At 42.1% G+C, this 21,839-nt stretch overlaps 1 long non-coding RNA gene across 1 annotated transcript; it reads right to left on the bottom strand.

Moving 5' to 3' along the window:
- Nucleotides 1–2,252: 2,252 nt before the first annotated feature.
- Nucleotides 2,253–16,570, bottom strand: LOC119870043. Its single transcript, XR_005355059.1, has 3 exons — nt 16,442–16,570; nt 15,728–15,813; nt 2,253–2,444 (listed from the first exon to the last, which is right to left on the bottom strand). It is a non-coding gene; the product is annotated as an uncharacterized LOC119870043 (long non-coding RNA).
- Nucleotides 16,571–21,839: the final 5,269 nt, after the last annotated feature.

Here is a 21,839-nt window from a genome sequence, read left to right on the forward strand (position 1 = left end):
AACTTTCATAAATCATAAAGAAGGCAAAGTATGAGCCCAAATACCTAGAACTTGAAAAAAAAATCTGCAACGTATTAACTACATTTATAGTTAAAATGCTTCTTGTTGGGATCCCTGGGTGGCGCAGCGGTTTGGCGCCTCCCTTTGGCCCAGGGCGCGATCCTGGAGACCCGGGATCGAATCCCACATCGGGCTCCCGGTGCATGGAGCCTGCTTCTCCCTCTGCCTGTGTCTCTGCCTCTCTCTTTCTCTGTGACTATCATAAGTAAATAAATAAAATTTAAAAAAAAATAAAAATAAAATGCTTCTTGTTCATTTCCTTATGGTCATTCATTCAAGAACTATTTATTGCAAAAAAAAAAAAAGAACTATTTATTGCATGATGTTCTAGGCACTGTATTTTATCAGGATACAGTTATAAGCAAGATAGAGGAGATTCCCATCCTATTATAGCAGGCGATAAACATGAAAATAAGTAATGCGACTCTTTTTATTTATTTATTTATTTATTTATTTATTTATTTATTTATTTATTTATTTATTTATTTATTAGTAATGCGACTCTTGATCTTGGGGTCCTGAGCTCCAACGTGGTGGTAGGTATAGAGTTTACTTTAAAGAAGATAACATGTGGGTAGCCCCAGTGGCTCAGCGGTTTAGCGCTGCCTTCAGCCCGGTGTGATCCTGGTGGACCCTAGGATCGAGTCCTGCATCGGGCTCCCTGCTTGGAGCCCGCTTCTGTCTCTGCCCCCCCCCCCCCCCTCATTCGCTGTGTTTCTAATAAATAAATAAAATCTTTAATTAAAAAATAACATGCAAATAAGTCATTGTTTTCAGATACAGATAGTTGTATGAAGGAGCTAACAGAGTCATGCCACACAGTGAGCTAAAGGGAGAAATAAATAATAAATTTAACACCAAAGTCAAACTATCCATTTTCACTTCTTGCTCAATGCTCCACTTTTCCCATCTCTAAGTCTTGTTCATCATGTTTTCCTTTGGCATCCAGCAGTGCTTAGAAAATGGTTGGTATTCTGTTATATTATAGGCTTTCTTGGGTAAGATCCTTGGAAGTTAAGGTGTGAGGCAGACTGATGAATAAGACAGTACAAAACTTTGATAAGTGATAAGTGGGAGCTTTGTGAAGTTGACTTCAAAAGAGACCATTTGGGAGGTTGGTTGACTAAGTCGGTGGAGCTTGTAACTCTCAATCTTTTTTTTTTTTTTTTTCTCATTAAACTTTTGTTTTAATGGGTCTCAAGATTCTGTGACAGATTTTTGGTCAAGTTGTTTCCATTAAAAAGTACTGATTTTAAAGACTAATAACTTAAAACTGCCACACACGCACACACACACACAAAAAACAAATGGTCCACAAAACATTCTCCTTTCCTTCTGAAGGTTTTCCGATGCATTGTTATCATTAACCAGTCTTTTACTATTAAACTTAAATGGCCAATTGACACAAACAGTTCTGAGACAGTTCTTCCACCACTGATTAAGACTGGGGTGGCAGGTATTGGGGATAATATTCATTTAGCCTTCTGAACTTTCTGGGCAGACTTGGTGACTTTGCCAGCTCCAGCTGCCTTCTTGTCCACTGCTTTGATGACACCCACAGCAACCGTCTGTCTCATGTCACGAACAGCAAAACGGCCCAGAGAAGGATAGTCAGAGAAGCTCTCAACACACATAGGTTTGCCAGGAACCATATCAACAATGGCAGCATCCCCAGATTTCAAGAACTTGGGACCATCTTCCAGCTTCTTTCCAGAACGACGATCTATCTTTTCCTTCAGCTCAGCAAACTTGCAAGCAATGTGAGCTGTGTGACAATCCAGCACAGGTGCATATCCAGCACTGATTTGGCCTGGATGGTTCAGGATAATCACCTGAGCTGTGAAGCCAGCTGCTTCCATTGGTGGGTCATCTTTGCTGTCACCAGCCACATTGCCACGACAAACATCTTTGACAGATACGTTCTTGACATTGAAGCCCACATTGTCCCCAGTAAGAGCCTCACTCAAAGTTTCATGGTGCATTTCAACAGACTTTACTTCAGTTGTAACATTGACTGGAGCAAAGGTGACCACCATACCAGGCTTAAGAACACCAGTCTCCACTCGACCCACTGGTACAGTACCAATCCCACCAATTTTGTAGACGTCTTGGAGAGGCAGACGCAAGGGCTTATCAGTTGGACAAGCTGGTGGCAGAATGCAATCCAGGGCTTCAAGCAGTGTGGTTCCGCTGGCATTCCCATCTTTACGGGTGACTTTCCATCCCTTGAACCAAGGCATGTTAGCACTTGGCTCCAGCATGTTGTCACCATTCCAACCAGAAATTGGCACAAATGCTACTGTGTCGGGGTTGTAGCCATGTAACTCTCAATCTTGAGTTGTGAGTTCGAGCTCCATGTTGGGTGTAGCGATTGCTTAAATAATCTTAGAAAAAAAGAGAAAAGAAAAAGAGACCTGCGAATTGCAGGTCTTTTGCTTGTCTGATGGGGTATGTAACTTTCTAACAAGAGCTTGGGACAACAGAAAGAAGACCAAAGACTGTCTCCTGGATTCTCCTTCTCCTCTTTCATTTGCAACTGTGCTCAAATAAGTGTGAAATGTGTCTTTGAAAGGGTGCACATTCTAGCTCATCACTGGCATCTACATGTATGGATTATAGGGGCTAGGAGGCAGTATAGGAGAAGAGGAAAATGGACCTCATAGTCAGGTTAAGATATTGGGAACCCAAGGTACTGGGGAGACAAAAGAGTATAGATTTGTAAAAACATCTTATCGATGAGATTTGGCAAGAAGATAGTCAACAAGTACTTCAGGAATACATGTTCAGGCTAAACAGGCCTGAAAGTAAAATAAAACATAAACTGGGAATGCAAAGATATCTACAACCAATTCCTGCCCTCTGTAAGGGATAGAGTTCAGTGTAAAAACAGAAGATAAAAAAAAGATAAAAAAAAATAAAATAAAAATAAAAAATAAAAACAGAAGATAAAACACCAGACTCTGAAATCATCACTGAGGAGATGAAGATCCACTCTGAAGAGGGATGTCCAGTACAACAGCTGAAGTTTGTTTTATTTTACTAGGGGGTCTGGCACTACACCTTTTATAGTTCAGGAGTGCAACTTAAAAACCTATAACAACACAACAGCTTGGAGCCCGAGGATATACATCAAACTCATTTCAGAGATGAGTTCATAGATGAGCTGTTGAAGTGATCAATTCCAACCCTGTAACTGGAGTTATTATTGACCTTTCTCTCTCTCTTCTTCTACATGGTACATCAGATCACAGCAAACCTTGTTGGCTCTGCCCTCAACATATATTTAAACTTTAACAGCTTCTCACTACTTCTACCTGCAACCACTCTGGTCCAAACCACCATATAACCTGGATTTATAGATAGAATTTCAAAAATCTATCTCCAGGGGGATCCCTGGGTGGCTCAGCGGTTTGGCGCCTGCCTTTCAGCCCAGGGCATGATCCTGGAGTCCTGGGATCGAGTCCCACATCAGGCTCCCTGCATGGAGACTGCTTCTCCCTCTGCTTGAGTCTCTGCCTCTCTCTCTCTCTCTCTCTCTCTCTGTCTCCCATGAGTAAATAAATAAAATCTTTATTTTTTATTTTTTTTAACATTTTAAAAAAAAATTTTATTTATTTATGATAGTCACACACACAGAGAGAGAGAGAGAGAGGCAGAGACATAGGCAGAGGGAGAAGCAGGCTCCATGTACCAGGAGCCCAACGTGGGATTCGATCCCGGGTCTCCAGGATCGCGCCCTGGGCCAAAGGCAGGCGCTAAAACCACTGCGCCACCCAGGGATCCCCTAAAATCTTTTAAAAAAAATCTATCTCCAGCTGTTTTCTGCTTCCATACTTGTCCTAAACAATGGTTTGTAAAATACTAAAACATCACATTATTCTTGTGTTCAGAACCTTCCAATGACTCCTGAAAGTAACTGCAATCATAATCTTCATAACTTATCTGTGACTATTTCTTCTAAAATGATTTTGGCAAGCTATATGCGTCCTCATACATTTTATTTTTATTTTTTAAGATTTTATTTATTTTTTTAAGTAGGCTCTACACCAAATGTGGGGCTCAAACTCATGACCCTGGCACCAGGAAGCTCATGGTCTACCAACTGAGCCAGACAGATGCTCCATCCTCATATATTTTGATTTATTTAAAAAAAATTGAGCCTACAAAAAAAACAAAACAAAACAAAAAAAAATTGAGCCTAGATAGCTCAGTTGGTTGAGCTGCGGCCTTTGGCTTAGGTTGTAATCCCAGGGTTCTGGGATTGAGTCCCACATCGGGCTTCCTGCTTGATAGGCAGCCTGCTTCTCCCTCTCTGATGCTTGTGTGCTTTCATGCACTCTCTTTCTCTCACAAATAAATAAAATCTTCTTAAAAATTAAAAAAAAATTAAAAACAAAAATAAAAAAATGTTAAAGTAGGCTCCACACCCAGTGTGGAACCCAATGTGGGGTTTGAATTCATGACTCCAAGATCAAGACCTGAGCCGATATCAAGAGTTGGACGCTCAACTGAGCCATCCAGGTGCCCCATTCTTACATATTTTTTTTAAGTGACATCTGAAATTTTTTTTTTTAATTTATGATAGTCACAGAGAGAGAGAGAGAGAGAGAGAGAGAGAGGCAGAGACACAGTGAGAGGGAGAAGCAGGCTCCATGCACCTGGGAGCCCGACATGGGATTCGATCCCGGGTCTCCAGGATTGCGCCCTGGGCCAAAGGCAGGCGCTAAACCGCTGCGCCACCCAGGGATCCCTGAAATTTTCATTATGGAATTGAATACTTGTAAAAGATATAATTTTGGGGACCCAATATGTCTCAATTTTAAAAGTGCGGGAAAACCCCACATGATCATCTCAATAGTTGCAGCAAAACGCATTTATCATCTCAATAGTTGTAGCAAAATGCATTGCAGCAAAATCCAACACGTTTTCATGGCTGAAGCACAGAGCAAATTAAAAATAGAAGGAAACTTCAATATTGATAAGGAACATACTTGGTGAGTTCTTTCCTTCTAAGATTAACAAATAGACAAGGATGTCTACTATTACAACTTCTGTCCAACATTGTACTGTAGATTTTAGTCAATTAGGCAATGAAATGAGATCAAAGGAATCCAGACTGGAAAGGAAAAAGTGAAACTATCTATTTGTAGTAGACATGATATCATATGCAGAAAATCCTAAGGAATCCACCATTGAACTACTAGAACTAACAAGTGGGTTCAGCAATGTTGTAGGGTACAAGAGCAATATACAAAAACCAGTTGTATTTCTCCACACTAACAATAAAACAGTTGCATTTACAGGGTACCTGGCTGAACATGTGATTTTTGATCTCAGGGTCATGAGTTCACACCCCATGTTGAGTATAAAGATTATTCAAAAAAAAGGGGGGGGGGTGGGGGTAAATGGGTGACGGGCACTGAGGGGGGCACTTGACGGGATGAACACTGGGTGTTATTCTGTATGTTGGCAAATTGAACATCAATAAAAAATAAATTTATTATTAAAATAAATAAATAAATAAATAGATAGATATATGGATCCTTAAAAAAAAAGTTCCACTCATAAAAGCATCAAAAACAATAAAATATTTAAGAATAAATTTAACAGAAGCACCTGACTGGTTAAGTCAATAGAGTGTGCAACTCTTAATCTTGGGGTTGTGAGGTTAGTCCCAGGTTGGCCACAGAGTATACTTAATAAATAAATAGGATGGGATGCTTGGGTGGATCAGTAGTTGAGCATCTGCCTTTGGCTCAGGGCGTGATCCTGGATTCCCAGGATCGAGTCGCACATCGGGTTCCTTGCATGGAGCCTGCTTCTCCTCCCTCTGCCTGTGTCTCTGCCTCTCTTTCTGTGTCTCTCATGAATAAATAAATAAATAAAATCTTAAAAAAAAAAGGAGGAGGGGATCCCTGGGTGGCTCGGCGGTTTAGTGCTTGCCTTTGGCCCAGGGCATGATCCTGGAGTCCTGGGATTGAGTCCCACATCAGGCTCCCTGCATGGAGCCTGCTTCTCCCTCTGCCTCTCTCTCTCTCTCTCTCTCTCTCTCTCTATCTCTCTCATTAATAAATAAATAAAATCTTTAAAACAAAGAAACAAACAAACAAACAAACAAACAAGATGCCTGGGTGGCTCAGATGTCAAGTGTCTGCCTTCGGCTCCAGACATGATGCCAGAGCCCTGGAATCGGGTATTGAGTCGAGGCTCCCCTCAGGGAGCCTGGTCTCCCTCTGCCTGTGTCTCTGCCTTTCTCATGAATAAATAAATAAAGCCTTTAAAAATAAATAAATAAATAAAATTGTATTTTAAAAAATAAAATCTTTTTTTTTTTTTAATCGTTTTTAGGGACGCCTGGTTGGCTCAGCAGTTGAGCGTCTGCCTTGGGCTCAGGGCATGATTCAAAAAGGAAACAAAGTTGAAGAACTCACACATCCACATTTCAAAACTTACAACAAAGTTGTAGTAATCGGGCAGCCTGGGTGGCTCAGCGGTTTAGCGCCGCCTTCAGCCCAGGGTGTGATCCTGGAGACCTGGGATCGAGTCCCACGTCGGGCTCCCTGCATGTAGCCTGCATCTCCCTCTGCCTGTCTCTCTCTCTCTCTGTGTCTCTCATGAATAAATAAATAAAATCTTAAAAAACAAAACGAAGTTGTAGTAATCAAGACAGTGTTGCATTGGCTTATGATAGGCATATAGATAAATGGAATAGAATTGAGAAATAAACACTGCATTTATGGTCAACTGATTTTCTTAAAACATTTTATTTATAGAGGTGCCTGGGTGGTGCAGTTGGACCTCTGCTCTGCCCCTCAATTCACCTCTCTACTACTCTCTCTCAAACAAACAAACAAACAAATAAATAAATAAATATAGTCTTTTTTAAAAGATTGTATTTATTTGAGAGGTAGAGGTGCGAGAGAGAGAACGTGAGCAGTGGGGAGCGGCAGAGGGAGAAGCAGGCTCCCCACTGAGTGGGAAGCCCAACAGAAGGCTTGATCCCAGGACCCTGAGATCATGACCTGAGCTGAAGGCAGATTTAACTGACTGAACCACCCAGGTGCTTCTGGTTAACTTTTTTGAGAAAGGTGCCAAGACAATTCAATGTGGAAAGAATATAATCTCAACAAGTAGTGCTAGAAAAACTGGATATCTACATGTAAAAGAATCCAGTTATGTTCTTTCCTTGTGCTACAAACAAAAATTAACTCCAAATGGAGTGTCTAAGAGTTAAAACTATAAATCACTTTGAAGAAAACTTAGAGGAAAATCTTTGTGACCTTGATTTAGGCAAAGCCATCTAAGATACAATACCAAAAGCACAAGCAACAAAAGGAAAAATAGATAGGGACCCTTGGGAGGCTCAGTCCATTCTGTGTCAGACTCTTGATTTCAGCTCAGGTCATGATCTCAGGGTCATGAGATCAAGCTCCATGTTTGAGCATAGAGCCTGCTTAAGGTTCTCTCTCTTTCTCTCCCTCTGTCCTTCACCCCCCACCCCTTGTTTGCACTGTCTTTCTCTTTCGCTAAAAAAAATAAATAAATGAAATATAAAAAAAGGGAAAATAGATAAATTAGCCTTCATCAAAATTATAAACTTCATGCCTCAAAGGATATCATTAAGAAAGTGAAAAGAAAGGCGACCTATAGAATGGGAGAAAATATTTGCAAGTTATATATCTGATAAAGGACTTCTACCAGAATATATAAACAATTTTTACAACCCAACAATAAAAAGATAATTAACCCAATTAAAAAATGGACAAAGCATTTGAGTAGCTATTTCTCCAAAAAATATAAAAACGAAAGGTCACCTGGGTGGCTAAGTCAGTTGAATGTCTGACTTTGGCTCAGGTCATGATATTGGGATCCTGGGATTGAGCTCGACACTGGGCTCCACATACAGCGGGAGTTTGCTTCTTTCTCTACCTGTCTTCCTCTCCTCCCACTCATGTGTTTTTTCTCTCTCTCCCCCATATAAATAAATAAAATCTAAAAAAAAAAAAAAAGAAAAAACAGAACATACAAATGGCCAATAAGCACATGAAAAGAAGCTCAAAATCATTAACCTACAGGGACATGCAGATCAAAACCACAATGAACTACTTCACATCTATGGGAATGGTTAGAATTAAAAAAAAAAGATAGCAAGTATTGTGGGGGATATATATATATTTGTATGTATCTATATAAATTGGAACTCTTGTACATTGCTTGTGGGAATGTAAAGTAGTGCAGTCACGTTGAAAAATTGTTTGGCAGATGAATGAATAAAGAAGATGTGGTATATGTATACAATGGAATATTCCTCAGCCATTAGAAATGACAAATACCCACCATTTGCTTCGACGTGTATGGAACTGGAGGGTATTATGCTAAGTGAAAGAAGTCACTCGGAAAAGGACAAACATTATACGGTCTCAGTCATTTGGGGAATATAAAAATTAGTGAAAGGGAATAAAGGGAAAGGAGTGAAAATATCAGTGAGGGTGACAAAACATGAGAGACACCTAACTGTGGGAAACGAACAAGGGGTAGTAGAAAGGGAGGTGGGCGGGGGGTTGGGGTGACTGGGTGATGGGCACTGAGGGGGGCACTTGGCGGGTTGAGCACTGGGTGTTATGCTAAATGTGGGCAAATTGAACTCCAAATAAATTTTTTTTTAAATTGGCGATTTAAAAAAAATGTAAACATAAATTCACCATACTAACTACTAATTTCACTTTTATCTACAAAACATGAAAAATGATGTGATAGAAAGGCTTGTATGGTGAATGTTCATAGCAGCATTATTCATAATAGTAAAAAACTGGACAAAATGCCCATCAACTGAAGTATGGCTAAGTGAAGTATGATACATCTTTACAACATAATATTATCTAGCTATAAGAAGGAATGAACTTTTGGGGCAGCCCTGGTGGTGCAGCAGTTTAGCGCTGCCTGCAGCCCAGGGTGTGATCCTGGAGTCCCAAGATCAAGTCCCACATTGGGCTCCCTGCATGGAGCCTGCTTCTCCCTCTGCTTGTGTCTCTGTCTCTCTCTGTATCTCTCATGAATAAATAAATAAAATCTTTTTAAAAAGAGAGAGTTCGATCATGGGGTGAGGTGGCAGGAGACAAAGGGGAGCAGTAGAGGGAAAGGGAGAGAGAGAATCTTAAGTAGGCTTCATGACCCTGAGATCATGACCTGAGCTGAAATTAAGACTCAGATACACAATCCAACCAACTGAGTCACCCAGGCACCCCTGAGGGAATAAATCTTACGTGTTATCACACACACACACACACACACACACACACAAGGTAACTATGGGAGATTTTAAACAAGTTAATTAGCTTGATTGAATCAATCATTTCACAATGTACCATAATGTACAAGAACATCAAATCATCACACTGCACTCTACTTTGTTTTTTTAATATTTTACTTATTGGTCCCCAGGACTCCGGGACCATGACCCAAGCCAAAGGCAGATGCTCAACCACTGAGCCACCCAGGTGTCCCCACACTGCACTCTTTTTTTTTAAATAAATTTATTTTTTATTGGTGTTCAATTTGCCAACATACAGAATAACACCCAGTGCTCATCCTGTCAAGTGCCCTCCTCAGTGCCCATCACCCATTCACCCCCACCCCTCGCCCTCCTCCCCTTCCACCACCCCTAGTTCATTTCCCAGAGTTAGGAGTCTTTATGTTCTGTCTCCCTTTCTGATACCCACAGTGCATTCTTTAAATATAAACAGTATTTATTGGATCCCTGGGTGGCGCAGCGGTTTGGCGCCTGCCTTTGGCCCAGGGCACGATCCTGGAGACCCGGGATCGAATCCCACATCAGGCTCCTGGTGCATGGAGCCTGCTTCTCCCTCTGCCTGTGTCTCTGCCTCTCTCTCTTTCTCTCTGTGTGACTATCATAAATAAATAAAAAAATTTAAAAAAAATTAAAAAAAAATATAAACAGTATTTATTTGTCAACTGTACCTCAATAAAGCTGGGGAAAAAAAGAATAGAATTGCTATAGGACATTGTAATCCTAGCACCATGTAATGTTCATGATCTAATTTTCATAAAATTATACTTACTTAAAAATATAGTTTGGGAGGCTCAGTTGTTTAAGCATTAGACTCTTGACTTTGGCTTGGGTCATAATCTCAATGTTATGATATCATGAGATCTGCTGAACATGGAGTCTGCTTAAGATTCTCCCTTTCCCACTGCTGTTCATGCTTGCTCTCTCATTAATTAATGTAATGAAAAATACATTTCTGATCAAATGTTATTCTATTTGTTATTATTTATTGTTATCTATAATACATTGCCTTGGTCAACTGTTTACTAATGATAATTTCTAACTTTACTGAATCCAGAATACATTTTTTAAAAGATTTATTTATTTATCTGAGAGAGAAAGAGAGTTCTCAAGGATGAGGAGAAGCAAAGGGAGAGAATCTTCAAGCAGACTCCTTGCTGGGTGTGGAGAACCATTAAGGGTTCAGTCTCACGACTGATAAGATAATGACCTGACCCAAAACCAAGAGTCTTACCCTTAACCGAATGAGCCACCGAGACACCCTGAGAATACTTTTTTAAAAATTAAGGTCTACACGTAATCTAGGTCTTTTTTTTTTTTTTTTTTTTTTTTTTAATCTAGGTCTTAAACTCATGACCCCAAGATCAAGAATTGTATGCTCTACCCACTGTGCCAGCCAGGAGCACCCAGACTACTTTTTAAAAATACATTCCCTTAGTCCCAAGAAATTTAAATTTAAAAAAGTTTAATATAAATACATAATTTTATTACAAAGGAGGATAAGAAGGTAATCAATTACAAAACCTTTCAAGTACCAATGATGAACGGATAAAGATGTGGTATATATACACAATGGAATATTACTCGGCCATCAAAAAGAATGAAATCCTGCCATTTGCAACAACCTGGATGGATCTAGAGAGTATTACACTAAGTGAAATAAGTCAGTCTTTGGAATGCCAGGGTGGCTCAGCAGTTAAGTGTCTGCCTTTGGCTCAGGGTGTGATCCTGTAAGGAGCTGCAGAGGGAGCCTGCTTCTCCCTCTGCCTATGTTTCTGCCTCTCTGTGTCTTTCATGAATAAATAAATAAATTTTTTAAAAAAGATATATCAGGGATCCCTGGGTGGCGCAGCGGTTTAGCGCCTGCCTTTGGCCCAGGGCGCGATCCTGGTGACCCGGGATCGAATCCCACGTCGGGCTCCCGGTGCATGGAGCCTGCTTCTCCCTCTGCCTCTGTCTCTGCCTCTCTCTCTCTCTCTCTATCATAAATAAATAAAAAAAAATTTTTTTTTTAAATTTTTATTTATTTATGATAGTCACAGAGAGAGAGAGAGGCAGAGACAGAGGCAGAGGGAGAAGCAGGCTCCATGCACCGGGAGCCCGACGTGGGATTCGATCCCGGGTCACCAGGATCGCGCCCTGGGCCAAAGGCAGGCGCTAAACCGCTGCGCCACCCAGGGATCCCCTAAATAAAAAAAATTTTTAAAAAAATAAAAAAATAAAAAAAATAAAAAAGATATATCAGAGAAAAACAAATAACATATGATTTCCCTCATATGTGGAATTTAAGAAACAAAACAGATAAACAGAGTGAAAGGGGGGAAAAGAGAGAAGTGAACCATAAGATATTCTTTTTTTTATTTTTTTAAGATTTTATTTAGTTATTATGACAGAGAGGGGGGGGGGGGGGGGCAGAGGCATGCTCCATGGAGGGAGAACCCGTGGGACTCGATCCCAGGTCTCCAGGATCACACCCTGGGCTGAAGGCGGCACTAAACCGCTGGGCCACAGGGGCTGCTCCCCGTAAGATGTTCTTTTTTTTTTTATATAGATTCTTTTTTTTTTAATTTTATTTACTTATTTATTTATGATAGTCACACACACAGAGAGAGAGAGAGAGAGAGGCAGAGACACAGGCAGAGGGAGAAGCAGGCTCCATGCACCGGGAGCCCGACGTGGGATTCGATCCCGGGTCTCCAGGATCGCGCCCTGGGCCAAAGGCAGGCGCCAAACCGCTGCGCCACCCAGGGATCCCCCGTAAGATGTTCTTAATGATGGAAAATAAACTGAGGGTTGATGGAGGGACAATGGACAAGGCATGGGTTAAGCAGGTGATGGAGATTAAGGACGGCACTTGGGAACTTGTGATGAGTACTGAGTGTTGTATGGAAGTGATGAATCACTAAATTCTACTCGTGAAACTAATATTACACTATATGTTAACTAACTAGAATTTAAATAAAAATTTACAAAAAATTTTTCAAAACAACAACAAAAAAAAAACTTTTTAGTATAGAAATGTTAGAAAATAATTCCATGGAAAAAGGGAAAAGAATTAGTCTCGAGAAGAAAGGAACAACGTAAAATGTTTCACTTTAAGAAAGAGTATACTTGTTTATTTTTAAGTAGCCTTGTTGGGCAGCCCCAGTGGCACAGCGGTTTAGCACCGCCTGTAGCCCAGGGCGTGATCCTGGAGACCCGGGATCGAGTCCCAAGTCGGGCTCCCTGCATGGAGCCCACTTCTCTCTCTCTCCCTCTCTCTCTGAATGAATAAATAAATATATAAATCTTTAAAAAAAATAAATTGCCTTGTTGAGATATAATTCACATAGCATACATTTATAGTGTACAGTTAGTAGTTTTTAGGATATTTAGAGAATCGTACAGTCATCACCACAATAAATTTTATAACATTTTCATCACCCCTAAAAGAAACCTCTTACCCATTAGCACTCACTCCTTGATTTTCTTCAACCTTCCTCAGCTCTGGCAACCAATAATGTACTTGCCATGTCTAAATATTTGCCTACTTTGACATTTCAATGAATGGAATCATACAGGGGTGCCTAGCTGGCTCAGTTAGAGGAGTATGCAATTCTTCATTTTTCGGTCATGAGTTCGAGTGCCACATTGGGCATACAAATTACTTAAGTAAATAAACTTAAAAAAAAATGAATCATACAATATGAGTTCTTCATGAATGATTTCCTTCACACAGCATGTTTTCATGGCTCCTCCTCACTGCAGCATACATCAAAAGTTCATTCCTTTTTTTTTAAAGAAAATTTTTTAAAAGATTTTATTTATTTATTCATGAGAGACAGAGAGAGAGAGGGAGAAAGAGAGAGAGGCAGAGACACAGGCAGAGGGAGAAGCAGGCTCCATGCAGGAAGCCTGACGTGGGACTTGATCCTGGGACTCCAGGATCATGCTCTGGGCCAAAGGTAGGCACCAAACCGCTGAGCCACCCAGGCGCCCCGTTTATTATTATTATTTTTTTTTTTTAATTTTTATTTATTTATGATAGTCACACAGAGAGAGAGGCAGAGACACAGGCAGAGGGAGAAGCAGGCTCCATGCACCGGGAGCCCAATGTGGGATTCGATCCCGGGTCTCCAGGATCAGCACCCTGGGTCAAAGGCAGGCGCTAAACCGCTGCGCCACCAGGGATCCCCCCCTGTTATTATTTTTAAAAGTAATCTCTATACCCAACATAGGGCTCAAATGCAGACCCCGAGATCAAGAGTCCCATACTCCCACTAACTGACTCAGACAGGAGTCCCCAATACAACATTATTGTTTATAATTACCATGCTGGGGGCCCTTGAATGGCTTAGTCAGTTAAGCAGCTGCTTTGGCTCAGGTCATAATCCTGGGGTCCTGGGATGAAGCCCTGCATGGGGCTCCCTGCTCAGTGGGGAGCCTGCTTCTCCCTCTCCCTCTGCTGCTTCCCTGTTTATGCTCTCTCTGTCAAATAAATAAACTGTTGGGGATCCCTGGGTGGCTCAGCAGTTTGGTGCCTGCCTTCAGCCCAGGGCGTGATCCTAGAGTCCCGGGATCAAGTCCCACATCAGGCTTCGTGCATGGAGCCTGCTTCTCCCTCTGCCTATGTCTCTCTCTCTCTCTCTCTCTGTGTGTCTCTCATGAATAAATAAATAAAATCTAAAACAAAACAAAACAATAAACTCTTAAAAAAAATGATTGCCACGCTGTGTACATCAGGTCCCCAGGACTCATACATCCTATAACCAGACATTTGTATCCTATTATCAACCCCGCTCCATTCCCCGCTCCATTCCCCCCTCCAGCGCCTGCAATTATTTAAACAAATAACTGTGGCTGAGGACGTAGAGAAATTGGAACCCTTGTTGGTGGGAATAGAAATGGTGCAGTTGTGGGGCACCTGGGTCGTTCAGTAGGTTAAGCTTCTGACTTCGTCTCAGGTCATGAACCTGGGATGGAACTTTGCACCAGGCTCCCTACTCAGCAGAGAGCCTGCTTCTCCCTCTCCCTCTGCCTGCAGCTCCCCCTGCTTGTGCTCTCTCTCTTTCTCGGTCAAATAAATAAATAAATAAATAAATAAATAAATAAATAAAATATTTTTATAAAGAAGAGGAAATGGTGCAGTTGCTATGGAGAACAGTATGGCAATTCCTCAAAAAAAAAAAAAAAGATTCACAATTGAGGTGCCTGGGTGGCTCAGTCAGTTAAGCATTCAACTCATGATTTTGGATCAGGTGGTGACCTCAAGGTTGTGGAACCGAGCTCGTCTAGGGCTCTGTGTTCAGCACCGAGTCTCCTTGTCCCTCTCCTTCTGATCCTCTCTTGCGTGCACTCTCTCTCTCTCTCTCAAATAAATAAATAAAATCATTTTTAAAAATGATGCAAGATAGCCAGAAGGTAGAAATGATTTAGGTGTCCATGGACAAATGAAAGGGTGAGCAAAGTACTGCATATACTCGGAATATCAATCAACATTAAAAAGGAAGGAAATTCTGATGGGTGAAACTTGATGACTTCACACTAACTGAAATAAGCCAGTTACACAAAGACAAATACTATATGATTCCACTTACACAAGGTACCTAGAGTAGTCCAATTTATAGAGGCAGAAAATATCTAGAGATGCATAGAGGCAGTAGTTGCACAACAGTGTCAATGTTCTTAATGCCACTGAACCGTATACTTTCAAATGGTCAAGATGGTAATTGTATGTGTATTTTACCAAGACTTAAAAAATAGAAAACAGGTGCTTGGCTGGCTCAGTTGGAGGAGCATGCGACTCTTAATCTCGGAGTCATGAGTTTGAGCCCTACTTTAGATGTAGAGATTACTTAAATAAAATTTAAATTAAAACTAAAAAACATAACAAACTATCATCAAAAAATATTTTATTGCTCTCTCACTAGATTAGATCTTTCCTCGGACTGTAGCAACTTCCTCTTTCACAAAAGGATTTCTTACTCTGTCCTTAGACCCTCTTACCTCCTCAGTTTCTGGAAAATGTATCAAAAAGGCTTTGGTAAAGAGTTATCAACTGAGAACTAATTTTCTGTGGTCCTCTTTCACTTAGAGACAACTTATTTAACCCAATACACTAAAAAACAATTGGGACACATTGCGAGGTCAGTAAATTTACATTTACATACATCTTGGCTATTGTTTTTGCTAATAGTTTTTAAAAAGTACAAAAGCTTTTATCTTAGGGCATACCTTAAATATATTTTCATCAGAAGGAACTGATTGAGCTTATTTAATTTATAAACATTCTTCACTGTTCATTCCGATTGCCAAAACCCGTCTTTATGGTAAAACCAATCAGCGAGCTCACACTTCGTTTGTGCCAGAAATCTTACTTACTTCCTTTTTCAATGCAAATCCCCGAGAAAATCAACACGAGCCAAAACTGCTTTTATCCAAAACAGTCCTTCATTCTTAACAGAAATCTGCACAAGACAAGAAAGCCAGGAATGTAGGATGGATTTAATAAACCTTGTTTTTTAGGAGGCTTCCGAGGTGCCCCATTTCAAATAAGGTGCCTTCAGGGCACCGGGCTGGCTCAGTCAGTAGAGTTTGCGACTTTTGATCTTAGGGTTATAGGAATCATTTAAAAATAAAATCTTTAATAAAAAAATAATAAGGTTCCCTGATTGCCCGCCCCCCCACCCCAGCTCCATCTTTCCCTGCCTAGGGCCTTGCCCCATTGTAATTCAGAGTGGCTGGAGATAGACCTTTCTTTTGTAAAGTGAGCTTTCGGGAGATTGCTAGAGAGGAGAACCACAGTCCCAGAGCAAGGGAATGGGCATCCAGGTTCTTTGGAGCCTCCCTTCCTCGCTGTCTCAATCGGGGGCTAGAGAGGCCTCTCGGAGGACATGCACTAATCTTGAATCTTTCCCAAACCTGCTGTTTATCCATCTCCACCCTTTTAGTAAATGGCCCAGCATTCACCGGGTATTGAGCCAAGAATCTGTGGGTCGCCTTTGATGGCTCTCCTTTCCCCTCCCCCAACACTCCTTAAACCCATCCATCAAGTCCCATCACTTTTTTTCCAAACTGTATCCCAAATTTTCTCACCTCTCACCTCTACCTCTGAGGCCCAAGTCCAGGCCACCCTCGCCTGGAAGATTGCAAGATCCTCTCAACTGTCTTCCTTTCTCCTGCCTTGCGTCCTGCTAATCTTCCTTCTGCCAGTAGCCAGAGAAGTCCTGTCCCTCCCTTATGTAAAATGTTCCATTGCTTTCCTTTGCACTTAGCATAAATCTGAATAATATTTACTTACTAAGGAGACCAACTGGTCTTGGGCCAAACCCAGAACAATTGATCACTCTCAAGGCTCCGGGGCTCTGACTCTGACAGCCTCTGTGACTCCTCACAAGACTCTCTGGCTACCTCCGTCCCCTCCCCCATTCCTTCACTTCTCTCTGGTTTATTTGGCTCCAATCACGTAGGCTCTTTGTTGTTCCTTGAGAGGCATGCGTGTCTCAGGACCTTTGCACTTGCTATTTCCTCTCTTTGGAACCATTTTGCCCTTGGGTTGCTCTTGCACATTGGCTTCTGCTCAATGTTCCCTCCTTAAAGAGGCCTTGGAACCCTCCAGGTTTTACCATAATTGTCTCGCTCCCCACCTCTTCTTATTTATTCACTGTGGAATGTGAAGCTCTCTGTGCTTTATTTTTTCCCCCACAAAATGGAGCAGAGGTTATTTCCAAAGGGCTGGAGTGGGGGATACAATGGGATACCCCTTGCTCATGCCTCATCTCACTGCTGAAACGTAGTAAATGTTCATAGCAACTGTGATTATTGCCCCATCTTGTTCTCTTCCTTGTACCTGTCAATACTTGGTACAATCACATTTGCATATTTATTAATTTCATGTTTATTGTTTGTCTTTAACTAGAATATGAGCTGCATCCAGGTGAAGATCTGGTTTGTCCTTCAGTGCCTAGGATAGTTGCCTGGCACATATCAAAAGCTCAAGACGCATTAAGTGTGAATGAAGCTTGATGTCTGCTCACAATGTGAGTGGACCTAATGCCACTCATTTGTATACTCAAATATGGCTTAAATGGTGTATTTTACCACAGTTAGAAAATAAACACTATTGCCACATTATATTTGATAGCTTTGTTAGCTATGAAAAAAGAAAGTTAAATGATGTCAAGTCAGAGCATTCTAGGAACGGTTAGCCACTCAGAGAGGGAGTAGTCTGTGATTGCGATTTTCAGGGATTTTTTTTTTTTTTAACATAACACTCCTCCTATTCATTGCACCCATTAGCATGCACGCCCTCCTGGGAAGGTGAGTGGAGGTGGGTACAGGAAATCCTGGGAACCCTGCCTCCGAGGTTGAATGCCCTGAGAAGAGTTCAGCTTCTTTCAAGTAGTACTTTTAGGGAAACCTCTGCAGGCTAAGCTTTACACACGGGTTTTGTCACTCTTCCATGGACAGAGTTTTTGCAGCCAATCAGTACTGTGCCACTAACCCACCGCGTGAGTCAGGTAAGTTACCTAAGCTTCCTGTGCCTCTGTTTTTCCTCTTTAAATGTTAATAACAGGGACACCTGGGTCGCTCAGTGGTTGAGCCTCTGCCTTTGGCTCAGGTCAAGGTCCCGGGGCCTGGGGATGGAGTCCTGCATCAGCCTCCCCTCAAGGAGCCTGCTTCTCCCTCTGCCTGTGTCTCTGCCTCTCTCTGTGTCTCTCATGAATAGATAACTAAAATCTTAAAAAAAAAAATGTGAACAACAATAAGAACATGTTAGCTATTAATATTTTTATTATCCATCCAGTTACTTAAGCCGGAAATCTAGGAGTTGTTCATGCTCTTTCTTTCCCCTATTTCCATTCTTCAGAATGGATCTTAGAACCGTTCACTTTTTCTTCTAAATATTCTCAAGTTTTGCCTATCCTACTACTCTTTGACCTGTTCAGAAACCTATCCAAAGTCTCTTCGTTTTTACGTGGTCTACCAGTTGTTCTAGCGCCATTTACTCGTGGCCCATCCTCTTTCCCTGTGATCTACCTGGGCAGTGCCATCTGATATCAAGTTTCTACCTCTGCAAGGGCCTGTTGTTTGGAGTCTGTTCCATTGGCTCGTCATTACTGATTTTCCCTTTTCCTCGTTCCTTACGGATACCCCAACAGCAAGTCCATTCTACCTCCAAAATACCTTTCAAATCTGTCTTCTCCTTGCATTGCCACACTGCTGTCATTTCTCAGAGAGACGATTGGAATGGCTCCAATCTACTGCCTACCCACCTCTTTCTCTCTGGAACTCTCCTACCTCTGGCCATTCTCCTTAGCAATATAGGAAAGATGTTAGTGTTCTAAGCTGACGGCCATGTAACAATTCTTGAGAGTTCTTTGGTGAAAAAAGGTGGTTTTATTAAAGCATCGGGACAGGACCCGTGGGCAGAAAGAGCTGCACCGGGGTCACGAGAAGTGGCCCATTATATACGTTCAAGTTGGGAGGGGTTAGGGATAGTGTGAGTCTCTAAGGAATTTTGGGAGCAAAGTTTCCAGGGCCTTGAGGGGACTAGCTATTGTTGGTCATTTATTACTGTCCAATAAAATCTGAGTCACGAGATGTAAATCGATGAGTCATATGCTTGGGGGATGATTGCAACATATATCTTGGGGAGGGTAGAGATAAAGGAAGTTTTGAAAGGAATTTTATGTTAAAGTACATTTACAGGGTCCTAGGGGGTGGGCTAAGATTTCCTTTTGCCCCTAGCAAAGTATCAATGTCAGGTTTGATCCGGTTGGCGAAGTGAGATAGAGAGGCCAGGCAAAGGTGGACGAGGCGAGCTTCTGGGCCCACAAGGGAGTGAGACGGGGGAGTGGCCGTGGGGAACACAGGCAGGCTTTTACAGGGAAGGGCAGGGTGGCGCGGGGAGCGGGGGATAGCTGCTGCTGTCTATATGTGGTACGGGGTTGGGCAAGGCTCGGTTTCTGTTTCCTGCGAGGGTCCTGTTTTCCCATGATGACGTGTCCTTGCGGGTCCGCTAGTGGCGGGAAAGTCCCGAGGCGAGGGTGACAAGATGGCGGGCCGGCCGCCATTTTGTCGGTGCCTCTGGGTCCGTCCCCCTTGATCCCGCCGCCCCACGGTATCCGGGCGGAGGTAGTTGAGCCCCCAGAGGAAGACCACTCTGCCTCTTCCAAGGGCTTGCCAACGGGCTGTAGGCGGGAAGGAAATTCAGTAATTTTTCCTCTGCTTTTGTTTCCCACGTCACTTAGTGCACTCCAAGAGACCACTTTTCTCTCTTAAAACGACAAAATGTTTGATATGTACAGACATTTAAAAGAACTGCATGTGGAGGTTAGGAAGCGTGGCAACAAAACAATCTCTGTGGGCCTACCTCCCTACCTAGGAAAGGGAACAGTCCCAAATGCTTTGGTGTCCTGAGTGTCCTCAACACTACTGGGAATTTGGCCTTTTACGAAAAATTGTTGGCTTGAAACTATTCCCTTGCTTTCTTTTATCTATCTAAGTATCTATCTATCTATGTAATCTCTACCCAAACTTGGGCTCTCGAACTGAGATCAAGAGGGGCGTGCTCTTCCGACTGACCCAGCCAGGCACCCCATCCTTGTTTCTTTTATAGTTTTACCATATATATGTGTGTGTATTCTTGAGCGATTTATTACTTGCTTTTGTTTGTAAATTTTACAAATATAGGATCAACTTGTGAGTACTCCTTCGCAAATTGGTTTGCTTATTTCCTAGTCCTAATTCTAAGATTCATTTGTGTCGATGTATATGGCTATGAGACAGTCATTTCTGTTGCTATTTAGTAATCCAAGGTAAGATCCATTATTTTTTTATTCTTATTACTACTGATAGACATTTTGATTGCTACTGTATCTTTTCTCTTATTCCTTTCTTTTTTAATTTTTATTTATTTATGATAGTAACAGCGGGAGAGAGAGAGAGGCAGAGACACAGGCAGAGGGAGAAGCAGGCTCCATGCACCGAGAGCCCGACGTGGGATTAGATCCCGGGTCTCCAGGATCGCGCCCTGGGCCAAAGGCAGGCGCCAAACCGCTGTGCCACCCAGGGATCCCTCTTATTCCTATTTTGAACAGTACTTCTACATGTCTCTTGGTGCACTCCTATAAGGGTTTCTTGTGAGTAGTGGCCTTCATTTTTGCCCTTATATTCCTCTCTGTGTTTATGTCCTGACCCATTACGCACACATATATTTATCCTGACTTTTGGGGAGGCACCTTGGCATTTTCTATACTACTCTATTTCACTTTAATTAGTTAATTAAGTTTTAAAGATTTGTTTATTTGACAGAGAGAGGGCATGCAAGCAGGGGGAGCAGCAGAGGGAGATGGAGAAGCAGGCTCCCCACTGAGCAGGGTACCCTATGCGGGACTCCATCTCAGGACCCTGGGATCCTGACCTGAGCCTAAATCAAAAGTCGGATACTTAACCAAACTCGGACACTTAACCGAAGTCAGATGTTTAACTGACTGAACCACCCAAGCTCCCCTCTATTTCATATATATATATATATATATTTTTTTTTTTTAATATTTTCTTTATTTATTCATGGGGGGGCGGTGGGCACAGAGACACAGGCAGAGGGAGAAGCAGGCTCCATGCATGGACCCCTTGTGGGACTCCATCCCAGGTCTCCAGGATCACACCCTGGGCTGAAGGCGGCGCTAAACCATTGAGCCACCTGGGCTGCCCTATATATTTTTTTTAAATATTCATTTTATTTTATTTTATTTTAAAGATTTATTTATTTATTCATTCATTCCGAGAGAGAGAGAGAGAGAGAGAGAGAGGCAGAGACACAGGCAGAGGGAGAAGCAGGCTCCATGCAGGAAGCCCAACGCGGGACTCCATCCCGGGTCTCCAGGATCACGCCCTGGGCCAAGGGCAGGCTCTATACCGTTAAGCCACCCAGGAATCCCCATCTATTTCATATTTTAAAAAGAAATTAATCCAGGGTGCCTGGCTGAGTCAGTGAACAGAACGTATGATTCTTAATCTCCAGGTCCTTAGTTGGGTCATGAGCTTGAGTCTTATGTTGGACATAGTTTACTTTAAATGAATCAATCAGGGCAGCCTGGGTGGCTCAGTGGTTTAGTGCTGCCTTCAGCCCAGAGCCTGATCCTGGAGACCTGGGATTGAATCCCATGTTAGGCTCCCTGCATGGAGCCTGCTTCTCCCTCTGCCTGTGTCTCTGCAACTGCCCCTCCCTCTGTGTATGTCTCTCATGAATAAGTAAATAAAATATTTTTAAAAAAATCAATCAATAATCAGTAAAGCAAGAGGATGGAGAGCATTTCCTTCTGAATGCTTAAAAAATTATTTATTTTTAAAATAATATTTTATTTATTTATATGACAGAGAGAGAGAGAGCACAAGCAGGGGAACAGCAGGCAGAAGGAGAAGCAGGCTCCCCACTGAGCAGGGAGCCCAACATGGGGCTCCATCCCAGGACTCTGGGATCATGACC

Source organism: Canis lupus, chromosome 2 (genome assembly GCF_011100685.1).
Source record: "Canis lupus familiaris isolate Mischka breed German Shepherd chromosome 2, alternate assembly UU_Cfam_GSD_1.0, whole genome shotgun sequence".
In the NCBI taxonomy this organism is placed as follows: Eukaryota; Metazoa; Chordata; class Mammalia; order Carnivora; family Canidae; genus Canis; species Canis lupus.